We start from the raw sequence: 13,352 nt of genomic DNA on the forward strand, positions 1-13,352 counted from the left end.
CAGAGGTCAAAACGAGGATGTGTTCCCTTGACACACATGTACATACCGTATGTTTGCACACAGCCAACACAAGCACAGGCCACACATTAAAAGTATTAACGTGCAGGAAATATAAGGAATGCAGCTTCTTCCATGCAGGAAGAGTGTAAAAATAATATGAATCATATGCCGTGGCTTTTCACCAGATCTCAACCTAATTGAACACCGATGGGAGATTTTGGAGAAATGTGTTCGACAGCACTCTCCACCATCATCAAAACCAAATTAGGGAATATATTTTGTGAGAGTGGGGGTCATCCCACCAACAGAGTTCAAAGAGGGATTTAGAGAATCTATGACACGAAGGTATGCGCGGGACTGTTAATAATCCAGCTCTTAATCCCGCAGGATTTCCGACCACCACCCCGGCTCGCGCAGTGTTCTTACGTCCACACTCACCTGTAAACATTCTGTCATTATATATTATCAGTGTTTTTTGTGTTTTGGTAAAACAGCGCCTCTCCCGGCACCTCAGAATCAGTTCAGGCGGAGAGTGGTACTGCAGCTAGGGAGACGGTGAGAGGCTTCCTAAACAAAAACCCACAAAAAGACAATAAAGTCTGATGAAGTTCTGTGGGAAGTTGATGAGGGAAATGCAGCTAAAATAAGGAAGACACCACAGTATCTGTAAAAGGCACCATGTTGTGTGTCAAATAGGTGTTCGTGAAGCCGCAGGACTGCTTTTCCTTTATGTCCATTTCATGTTAACACGAAACACGTCGGTGCCTGGAGAGAGGAAGGCTGACTACCTGAATAAAATAAAAAAACACATGTTCTTTGGTGGATTATGTTTTTGCCGAAGACATGATTGCACAGCTAAGACCAGGACCATGCAGCCAGCGAGTTGCAAGGTCCTGCTTTAATCTACTTTTCAACTTCCTTTGATGACTCCATACTTCTGGTTAGCGCTAGCTGAATGCCGGGACCCGCAGTTTATTTTTTGTCCACCCCCAGAAAATGAAAAACACCCGTGATTTGCGTTAGGCCCCGGGAGCCTGGCGAAATCCCAATCCCTTTTTTAGTTTTATTTAATCGCACATAAAAAGGAAAATTTAACAAAACAATATTAATAATGACAGAATATGCCAGCGAGGCCACAAGCCCAATGCAGTCCGCTACAGTGAAGCTGTTCTGGAGGCTGGTCTGGTGGTGCAAAATATGGGAGGCTGGAAAGAAGACGTCTCTAACACACATACAGAAGGAGAGACATGCCCCGGTCAAACGGTGACAGTGAAACAGTTGATACGTTTCCATTGAAATTTAGTGCAAATTTTAACAAATTTCCATAGAAATTTGTAAATGAAAATGAGATTAACAGTTAGTGCCACCAGTTCTACAGTCAGGTGCCATTAAACCTTTGCAGATTAAGAGGGCCCAACAAGATGATGTTATCAAAAAAGCGGCATTCCAACCACAAACACACGTCGGAACACATGATGTAAATACAAACATTTAGGTTTGCTTAATTGATTCTTTTGAGGATTGTTACAGTCTCCTCATTGTTCCACACAGCTCTTTTGTCTGCTGCTATGAAAGAGCTTCACATGTTTCATGTACTGTATGTCATCATTTATTCACTTAGTCTGTTTCCATTGCACTTTGTCACATCTTGCTTTAATTGATTCACCTTTTTTTTTTTTTACTTCAGACTTTAAAGTATACTTGGTTTTTCTCATGTGAAAGTGAAAACATGCACAAAAAAACTTGGCGACGGCAATTCACAGGATAAAAGCACTAATGTATGTTGTCGAAGCAATGTTGCTAATGCCTACTTAACACTTATGCCTCACTTGTCAAACCAGCTTCAATGAATACTTCGCTAAATGTTTCATTAATTTGACACACAAGCATTCACCCCTGACAGTCATATTTTGGCAGGTTTGGTATAGACCCCCCCCCCCCCCCCCCCCCCCCTTGTGTTGATTTTCCCCATAACTTGTAACCTATCTGTATCTCACATAATAATACAATAAAGTGATATTTGAAATCTTTACTCCTTTCATTTCTTTTAAATCTTGTATTCTTATTCAGTATCTTCATCCTATTCACACATGTTTCTGTGTCAATAATATGGAGGGAGCTACAACTGCATTTAACTGAGCCTAGAAAGAGACAAAGAGAGAAGTAAACACACAAAGAAAAACTGCTGTAAAATGTCAGCCCACGCAAACAAATACCCCCCCCCCCCCGGGCCAGTCACTGACAAATATGTTACCCTGCTCCACTTGTGATTGCACCAGCACTATTGGGCCAATCAGTGGAAGCACGCAGCAGTGAGATGCTTTAATCTATTAGAACAACGTGTGGACTCACAGACCGTTAATGCAGCACTGAAACACATTATGACTTGGTAGCACAATACACGCATGGGTTGTTTTAAGATGCTGTGTGATGAACAGAGATTGACCTTGTTCCATTTAGTCTTTATTTTGCATGTTGTAACTCCACTTTTCATCGTTTTAAAGGTCAGTTTTTACCTCCATTAGGACTGCCTCTAAACTCTCACTGATTAAGATGTAAAGTTTGAGTGACCACACACACACACACACCTAGAGATATGTGTGGCTGCCTGCTTGCATTCATTAATAAAGAGAATGACCGGGAGTGAGGCAGGAGGTATAGAGAGGGACAGACAGGACAGGACAGCACAGACAGGAAGGAAAAATAATAGCCAATTTAGCCTTGTCGTCTTAAAGCTACACCTTGGCATTTTAAATTTTGTCTGGTTATTTTTCTTCACCAGACACTTGTCATATAGAGTGTGGGGAAAAAAATTCACTCTCCCAAAAAAATGGCTTGTTAGCATCAGTAAAATGCCACATTCAACCAAAGGGGCACAGTAAGCGATCCCTTTAAAATTCCTTAAAAAAAAGGTGTGTGTGTGTGTGTGTGTGTGTGTGTGTGTGTGTGTGTGTGTGTGTGTGGGGGGGGGGGGGGGGGGGGGGGGTTGAGGAGAGGAGAGGAGGTCACTGGATGTGTCCACACTCCATTTTTATTCCGCCGCTGCTCGGTGTCTGCTGTGACAGAAGACGATAATGAGGGGAGAGGAAGGGAGGTATCAGAGGGATGATGATGAGGAAGGAAGGGGGTAAAAAAAAAAAAAAAGTAGAAAGAGAAAATTATCCGAATCAGGAGGCACATTTTATAAGAAATGCGAGGAAACTGTACGTAAGGGAAATATGAGGATTCAAAACTTTTTTTTTTACAGGTCAAGGATGGCAGAAGGAGGCTCAAGGAAATGAAATGCAGGCAGCGGTGGTTCCTCACAATGGGAGACGTAAGGGTTTGTGTTTCAGATGTGTGTGTGTGTGTGTGTGTGTCATGTCTGCAAGGTACATCTTGGTGTCCTCACCTGTTTGTGTGTGTGTGTGTGTGTGTGTGTGTGTGTGTGTGTGTGTGATGCTGAATTCAATACCTCTTGAATGTGTGTGCACGGAATGTCTGTTGCATGCTGTATGTTGGAACACATTTGTGTGTGTGTGTGTGTGTTTGTGTGTCACCTTTTTACGCAACCCAGCATTTCAATTAAAGACTGAAAGCAGCCCTTTGTTTGGCTGTGCTGTTGAGGAGAGAGAAAGAAAGTGCAAAGCGTATTACTCTTCAAACATTCAGTGGGAACAAAAGGTGGGGATTCATTTTCGTGTCTGTCTGCCTCGCATGAAGGACAAACTCTTTTCATTGGTGTTTGGAGGACACACACACACACACACACACACACACACACACACACCTACACTCATTCGAGCATAAACTCTTCCACACTTATGCCAGTTCCTTCTATCCGGTCGCACACATGCACATGTACAGTATACACACAGTAGGTGGTCTGTATATATAGTGTCTATAGGGTGCATCCAGTTATGATGATGAATGTGAAGCAGGGCCTTCTGTCTCCGTGGTGAATCTGCATGCTGCGGCTAAACTAATAACGAAGGCTGCAAACTCTATTTTACGTAAGGAAGTATTGGAACATCTTTTTTTTTTACAATTCTCTGGTTATGAAAGACTTTTACAAAAAAGTCTCTTGCTCATGCTGATACACTTATCCTCTAATGTCGTACTTAAAGTTCAGAGTTTCAGCCAACAGTGCAGCCAGGAGCAGTGGCAATGGATTTTTATTAATAATTAATAATAAACAAGTTATTTGTCTTCAAGTTCGTCAAGGTTTGTCTGACTCTTCATGATTCATAATTTGTCTTCATAATCTAACTCTTCTTCACTTCCCTGGAGTCAACGATCAGGCCACTGCGCTATACTTTCACAAAAGAACTACGACGTCAACCTCATGGCTAGATTAGGGCAAAAGTCAGCGTTTCACCAAAGTTACCCCAGGCTTCATCGTCTGGGGATCATGTGACTCACAATAGAAGGCAACATGTGAGAGACGTCTCACGACAAAAGGTGAGCATAAGAAAATCCCTTCAGTTCCTCAGAGAAGTATAACAGTTTTTTAGATTCATAGTACCTTGATGAAACTTCCATCTATGGATTTATAAAGCATCTAACACCAGTGGTGTGAACTTACAACCTCAGCTCCACAAATGGAGGCATGTATCTTTACCTGACTGTTTGGGCGTAGACTACTTCATTTGTCCTCTTCAAGGAGAAAGTGTGAGCGGAATCTGAGCTGGTGCAACAAGTGGACCAAAACATCAACAACATTACACGTCAAGTTTCATATAAACTCCCGGTTCATGACATAAATGTCTGTTTATTTCACTTACTGCCAACTGTGTGATGTTGTGACAGAAGTATGGATGGATTGGGAATGAAAGAGGCAGAGGGTGTCGAGACTGGGAGGAGAAAATCAAAGGGGTAATCCAACCATGGCTATAACCAAACTGATTCCCATAAATTGTTTGTGATTTCAAACGGCGCTCTGCGGCCCTGGTGAGGCTCTGACGCATGCACTCCTCACAGTTCGAAGCTCGTATTAGTGAAGATCAGGAAATTCATGCGCATAAAACTTTTCTGATACTTTTGTAATCGCTGTGGCGTCAAAAAAACGCTACAGTTTAAGTCAGCACAGCTCTATTCATTTTGGTGTCTTCAAGGGCCTTTTATCCAAAGAATTTAACTCCAGTAAGTGACACCCTGTCACTGGGTTCACCATGTGAGCGTTCGTTTGTTCATTTTCATCCATCTTTGTGATCTGGAGGTGTCAGTAACGCTTCTTGACTTCATTTAACACTGTCGTCTGTCTCACTTTTCTTGGAGTCAGGACGGATCGTGTGGGTGTGGGAGCAAAAACACAAATATTTCTAAATCAGTGGGTCATGTAATGCAAGGTGGTTTTGTCACTCAGAACCAGAACTATAGGTTGTGACAGAACTTGTTTTCCAAAATGAATTTCAGCCAAATAATGTTGCTTTAAGTTGTTTCGTTGAAATGACTATTTAACCAATATACTCAAAATCTAACAAAACTACAACAAAAAGTGTGGGAAGCGCTGTTTCCAGCAAAGCCCCACATCTTTACGGTTGCATGGTACATGTGTGCTGAACTCAGAACATATAGGAACCAATGTGTTTTAAACAGTGGCGGAGGTAATCCGCTGACAAAATGGAAAACCGAGCCCCTTACTCCCAAGGAGTCTTTTTGCTCAGCCGCTGTTCCTGGATCCTGTCAGTCAGGCCATTAAATGTGCAAGGAAAGTAAACACGGGGCAGCTTCACCATAGTAATACAGTTGGCAGCCACATAAGAGAAGTCCTGCACATTAAAATCTCCATAAAGCTTTGTTCATTTGTTCATTCATTTATCAGCTCTAATTTATAAAAATGTGGAGAATGAAATATTTGTTAAAACTGAATAGAGCATTTTGTTATTTTTGCCATAAAATTTAGCAGTTGCTAATTTTACTTATTCTAAAGTGGCTTTTTTAATTGTTTTGATTTAGCTTATTGTCTCATGAGCTCATGAGGTAAATCAATGAAGTGACATGTGTTTCAGTCAAATGATCAGGCTTGGGTGAGTTTCTATTATGTTGTTTGAAGGTACTAAATTCAAAACTCTCAGCTTCTCGCAGCGGCTTAGCCAGAGGTTGATTTATCTAAAAAGAAAAGAATAATCCACTGACTTACAGACTTCTCTTCCCCAATGTAGTTTGATGGGAAAAAGTCCTTTTGGGTCTATGACAAAAGGACATTTTAAATTCAACTCTTTGGCCACTATGCAAAATTTGCTTAAAAGCCTAACACCTGGGGGTTTGGAGGAAGCAGCTTGCAGCTAACGGTGCTAACAGCGCTAACAGAGCTATCAGTGTCATCGGTCGGCTGTAACCGCCTTATGAGCACAGTGCAGAGATCGCCAGACATGAGCTAGCCAGTGGGGAACGCTCACATGCATTAACATGTACTAAAAGGCATAAGATGGCCGGCACGGCTATTTCAACAAAGCACAAAGAAGCTTGGATAACACTTAACACAGAGGTAGAGTGAGTTCATTCTCTGCTCGGGTGGATATTACTTCACTATATCTATAAAAGGTTGTTTGCTGCTGTATTAATGCTCTGAATATTGTATCGAGAACTTTTACAATATTGCTATGTTTTACGTTCCAAAAACAAGGATCTTCAATTGACGGTTTATATGTGAATATAATGTCAGCAGTTAATTGATTCTAATGTAAATCTCCACACCTCCATACCTCTCTTATACTATGTACAGCAGCTGACCTTGCACATATCTTGCATAAAATGCCAATTTCAATAGTTGAGAACTGTTACGGTGAAGAACTTGCATTCATATCAATGGAAACAAGTGAAGTGTGAAGTCTTGTCCCATTCAGCGGCGGCGCCCTCGCAGACCCTGACGACGCCGACCAATTCAGACACGTCGTTCTTTGTATAGCTGAAGTCAGTGGAGGCTCAGACATAGCCGTGTTCCCACTGCAAGACTCGACTCACTTCAGGTACAAGGTCCTTTTCTCCAAGTGAGTGTTTCCACTGCAGATAGTTCCTCATGGATGTGCACGGGCTGGATTATCAGCTGATCACCTTGATCGTGTAAAACTGGCATCTTCAACGGGACACTTGCCGACTCATTTAAACAGCAATCGAATAGAGGAGCGTCTGCACTTTGCCAATTGCACGGCATGGTGTGTTCGGCATAGTTTTGTGAGCTGCCATCTTCTTTAAAAATTGCGGCCGCTAGTAATGAAGCGCTAGCGTAAGTTCAGACAGGAAGACTATCCCCTCATGCTTAGGCTTAAAGGCCTTTCTCCATACGGCTCTCCCACTAGCAGCACATACTGTATACCGGCTGTCACCGTCAGAAGTGTCATAGACTCTATCAGCTGTTTGACAGCCGGGTCGCCCTCAGCCAATAGCGCTCAGGTACACCCTCTTCGTCAGCCTATCAGCGTGCTGCTGTCTCCTTTTAAATGTGCTGCATCCCCGCCGCCAGCATCTGCTGCTGTTTCATGCGACCCTCCTCCTCCCCAGCACCATCCGTCTTCGCCGATTCAGCACTCCATCACCATCTCCAGCCAACTCCAGCTGATTCTCCAGCCACCACCACCAGTGTCTGGACTCCTCGGGGGCATTTATATTGTTGCCGCTCAGGGCAATCACAACTCGATCACAAATCTCCTCGGCGAGTTCAAGCACCAAATCATTTCTGTGTAACTCATTAACGCATCATTCCGTCATAATAAAATGTTAACTACTAATCAGTCACTTGTCTCTCCTGATTGAAATGGTAGCTTGGCTATTTTAAATTTGTGCAGGATGGCCCGTGTCCCTGGTGACGATTCTCTCCATCCAATCAGTGGTCTGCAGTGGTTTAACTCCAACTTCTGGTATCAGCTCAGCTCCCTAGGAACCTAAACAGAAGTGGTACCAAAAATGGAATGGTTCTATCAGTACCATCCACAACTATTGCAAATTAAAATGTGTAAAATAACCATTATAATGTGTAATAAACTCAACTGAACGGAACTGGACTGCTTCATGGAAACGCGCAAATAGATTCCGCTGCAGTGAGTAAACTAGTCTCTGCTTGCAATGCTGTATTCAAGGACAACTTTTGCAAAAAAAAAAAATGTAATACGATTTAATTGAAATTACACTGCTCACCCCATGTTGTCCCCTGAGCATTGTGGGTAAACAACCACAACTTGTTGATCTGACGGTGTGGTCAGACTTGGTGGAGCGTTGCTCAGTAAGCCAAGGTGAGGGACCCGGTGGGTGAGCGTGCTTGCCAGAGTGTTGCGATGGTCGTTATGAATCACAAGGAGTGCGGTAATTATTTGTACACTACAGAAGCAAGCTGGTGCAGAAGGCATGATGAATGCTTTACAATAAGACTAAAATAACTGTGGGCTGGAACAATGTGTTCTGCAAATGTATGAGGCTACAGTTCACAAGTGAGAAAGCAGAATGTGCACTCAACACAGGGGGACACTAGGTGGGGACATGAGCTATTGTCTTTAAATGAGCCTTGATGCAGATGATGGATCTTCCAAAGGTTTGAGTTCCTTTACTGCTTTCAAGTAGCCTGTTTGTTTTTTTTATACCAATAATGATCTAAGAAGTGTTTAACTCAATTAAATGTTCTGTTTTCTGTCATCATTTCAAGTGTAGCCTTCAAAGAGTGTCCCATCCTACCACCCTGCCTCAGCTTAGAATCTGTACAGTATAATATCAGCGGGTAAACCATCTACATTCAGTTAAAATAGACCATTTATTGAATTACTTTCACATTACAGATGATCTGAAAACAATAGACACAGTTAGACAAAACAACAAAACAAACATGTTAATGAAGGAGATAAGTAGTAGGCTACTTAGCACTCTTTGTTTGTTTTTCACAAATTACGATAGAATAGAATTAGACCTTGGAAGCTGTTGTATTCACACATGCATCTTGACAAAGCAGAGACTCCAGGGTGAAAGAGTCAAACAATTCCAAAGAAACTATTGCGGTGCATTGATGGGATGTGTAAAAAGAACATAATGAAAAGATCAAATTCCGACTGATACAGACTAGATGTCTGTTAATGTACTCAGATTCCATTTCAATTTGGCAAAAATGCCTTTTTGTATTATGCACAATGACTTTGTCGGCCTGAAGTAACATACAAGACAACATCCATCAAATTGCCACCATATCAGTTATTAAGCATTCCAGGAGCTCAATGAAACCCTGAACTGTGCAACCAAAGTTCTTACATTGCGCAGATGAGAAAATCCCAACCTGTTTTTTTTCATTTTTTTTTTTTAACCTGGCAACATGAAAGAATTTCACCATAACCTGTTTCTGAGAATCTCTGACTGAAACATTTTTTTTGCTTTATAGTTGCAAAATTCTGATTTTAGTTTAAAACTATTTGCTTCTTTGAAAGTGTCAAAGTCTGCGTGTCTCAGTGCCCAGCGGAGGCTGATTCAATTTGGTGTAACTTTTATAATTATGAGCTACTCGTATTTATGCAACCACAACCGTGAAAATAAAACCTCTTTTTCTTTTCTTCCAGGTCAGCTCAGACAAAAAGGGCGAATGAGTTGTTTAGGCAACTTAAACCTTATGCACGTCCTTGACATTACATTTGAGTAAGACTCTAATGTCAGGTTTGGTTAAAAGTTGATAAGTTGTTCAATGTTAAAAATCTTTTATTTCAAACATTTTCATTGTTACTGATTTAGTGTGATTTTTAGAGGTATACAATTTTGAAAAGCCATCATTTTTTAGGTGTGGCTGTTGGTATGTCGGTCTGTCACTTTAGCACCGAAATATCTCTATAACTATTGGATAGATCGCAAATATGGTACACATATACAGTACTTGGTGACCAGAGGATGAACCCTATTGGCTTTGGGGATCTCCTGACTTCAAAGTTTTCACTTCTCCAGTGGAGAAAACTATTGTCCACCATGAGGTTGACATTGTTGGGTCTAGGTGAAATGTCTTAACGCATTCATGTTCATGTATTTATTTTGGGGATCCCTTGACTTTTCACCTAGCACAATTATGACATCATGAGTAAAATTAAGCCTAACAATGCTACAGTGTAAATATACACTGTTACCATTGAAAGCCCTGCATTAAAGTTAAGTCAATGCACAAAAAATGTTCATCAGAAAGTACTAAGAGTATGAGCATTCATAATGGAGAATGGCCCATTTCAGAATCATGTATATTATTCCAATTGAATTATAATAACTAATAATAGTATTCATGTTTTCATCACTTAAATGTAAATAATAACTGTTAACAACTTAAATTCCAGCGACTACTGTTGGTCTTAGAAACATACAGCACCACCATGGCCTAAACAACAAAACATCTTCAGTGTACTTCAGTTGGTTTATGTGTTTTTATGAAGGAAGGGCCATGCAGTCGAATGAATGGGCATATTTACGGTGGAATCTAGACACGCCATGTCAGGAAACAGGAGGAGGAGGGGTGGACTCCCAGCAGCTGGAAGTTGGCTTGGAACTGACTGGCAGCCGGCAGGGAGGGGAAATTCTAGGTGGCTGCATCTGTAGTCTAAAGGCACCTTGAGAAAAATGTTTTACTGTCACCTACTGTTAGACTTAGAGTCAGAAGCATGTCTGTAGAGTTAATTGTGGCCCGACAAAATGATAATTGGCTGCTACTTTTAAACACTGATGAAGACCCCAGTAGACACAGCAAGTGAAACCATGTTGAGAATATGAATCTGAAGGGAGGAGATGAAAGTGAGAAAAAAAGAGAATGGTAAGAGTTTGAAAAAGACTAAAAGAGGAGTCCATTGGAAAAAGAGAAGCGTGCAGCATGTGTGTCACTACCCACAAAACACTGCGACTGTGAAAAACAAACACACACAAACAAAATGCATCCTGAAAAACCCAGCACCAACTAGCCAAACTAAAATATATTTGTGGACTACTGAACATCATCCTCACATCCAACTAGCTACGAGCAAAATGATCTGTATTTTGAATATTCTGAGCAGGAGTGTAATGTATATTTTGCACAACAGAAAAGGCAAGAGCCTCTGCAGGATGGTCAGCTAATTAAACGACGGCTTGGCCGTTGATGCTGTTCAATTATGAATGAGAGCGATGGGGTGAAGAGGGCAGCACAATCAATGGGAGGGAGGGTTGTTGGGATGGATGGAGGGACACTGCAAAGGCGGGATGAAAGGGATAAGCAAGACGGGAGGAAGGAAGGATTGAAAGAGAGGAGTGAATAAAGGATGAAGGGTGAGAAGAAATCAAAGAAGAGAGAACAAGTTTTAAATCAGAGACCAGAGAAGACTGGAAGAAAAAGAGACAAAGAAAGAGAAAGAGACCATTCTCTTCAAACAAACGCAGGCGGGGGTTCACACTTGATGTTGAGGCTGTGTTTAGCTGCTTTGTAGTAGACAGGTCTAATTTAGTGTCAGTCTGTCTGAAACATGGCCTTTCGGCGACACGGCACCCAGTGTTTGTTTTGGTCTATCTGACAGCCAGAGGCACCTCTCTTTATCTCTCTCACTCTCTCTTTTTCACTGTCTCTCTTGTCACATCTTTGTCCAGATATAACTTGTTTCTCTCTGCTGCCGTCCCCTGCTTCTCACCTGTCGTTTTTTAAGGCACAGGCTTACCGCGGCGGCAGCCCGGGGCCAAATGACGTAGAAATTCACCAAGCTTGACTTTGTTTGACGCTCGTTAAGAGGAAGTTCTCCTTTGACACTCTATCTCCCTCTGTGTGTGTGTGAGATGGAGACAGTTGGTGCATTGTGTGTATGCAATTTAAGTAAGTTTGTAAAATCTATGTATACTGTAGCGCTTTTCAAAGACTTAGGTTACAAAGGGCTTGACAAGGGCCTTTTACAACATAGAAGAAATAAATCCTACAAGATGAGGTGATATTAAATTAAGCATGGCTGATGTTTGTGTAGGTTGAACGGGGCAATAATTGAGTCTTGATGGTGCTTGGGGGAGGGCCTTGAAAAAGCGGTAGTCTTTAATGCGGCCTTTCACTGAGACCCGTTCCCTTAGCTTACGGTTAAAGTTCAGTTAAACACAAGGCGTACACAGACAGCTGCAGACACCACGGACGTGAAGTAGTTTTCTTTATACTGTCCGCTTGGAGGACGCGTTCCACACATGCACAGCTTTTCGCTACAGTGCAGATTTAGCGTTGTGACTGTGTAGAATGTCTGTAGAGAGCCTTCGCATACACCCTTGAAATTTATGTTGAACGGACCCGAGCAGACCCGAGCGTACTTGGAAGATTGGAAGATATTTCTTCCGCTTGACTACAGCAGGCCTTTCAAGAATTGTTGGCCATTTGGGGACACCCTCACTTGATTTAAGGCCCCTTCAGTAACTTTTTTCGAAATATGATTACCACCTCACAGTTGTATGCCACCGCCAACCAGTAATGTTGCCTAAATGTAATAACTTCATTATTTTATCCTATGAAACATTTAATTAGCATATGAATTCTTGAGTTAAGTGTTTTGTGAGGTCACAGTAACCTATGACCACCAAATTACAATCACTTCATCATTGCGTGCCAGTGGACGTTTGTGCCAAATTTGAAGAAATTAGCTCAAGGTGTTCTTGAGATATGTTCACGAGAATGGGATGGATGTGAGGTCACAGTGACCTTGACCTTTGACCTCCTAAATCTAATCAGTACGCATGCACTGACGGGTGAACAACCTGAAAAATGAATTCCTCTGGCCACGGCTGTCACAGGCGCCTACTGACAAATCTACTGACTGTGATTCCTTTCCCTTGTAGAGAGTCGTCAGGATTTCTCAGTGAATGTGCTCTACGGCTCTCTGTGCTGACTTCGCTCAGTGAGCAGCAACACATTGAGTCGACCAATCATCGGCCATACAGAAATGTGAATGAGCGGAGAATGTGCCCCTAACGAGTAGCAATGCACCAGCAGCCAATCGAAACCTGCCGAGGTTTCAGCTGATTGGCTGCTGGTGCATTGCTACTCGTTAGGGGCACATTCTCCGCTCATTCACATTTCTGTATGGCTGATGATTGGTCGACTCAATGTGTTGTGGTCAGTCTCATAGTTCCAATTTATTCATATTTACACACGTGTGCCACATGACCTCAACCACAACCTGCCACACACATGCGCAGGACAGTTACTAAACACAAGTCCATCATGAATGTTCATTGAGATCTACTTTAATTAGCTATTCGCAGCCATGTCACACACAGATATTGAGCTACACCTACAAACTCACTTGGACATCAAATGTTTGCTGTTATAAGAGAGAGAGAGAGCTGAATACACAACTATTGTTAGCAGATTTGATCAGCGTTAGGTAGCGTAAGCTAAAGCTTGATTGAAAACTCCCTCCTCCGTTGACTTTATA

Source organism: Cebidichthys violaceus, unplaced genomic scaffold (genome assembly GCF_023349555.1).
Source record: "Cebidichthys violaceus isolate CVI_PGR_0920_01 unplaced genomic scaffold, fCebVio1.0.p SCAF_55, whole genome shotgun sequence".
In the NCBI taxonomy this organism is placed as follows: Eukaryota; Metazoa; Chordata; class Actinopteri; order Perciformes; family Stichaeidae; genus Cebidichthys; species Cebidichthys violaceus.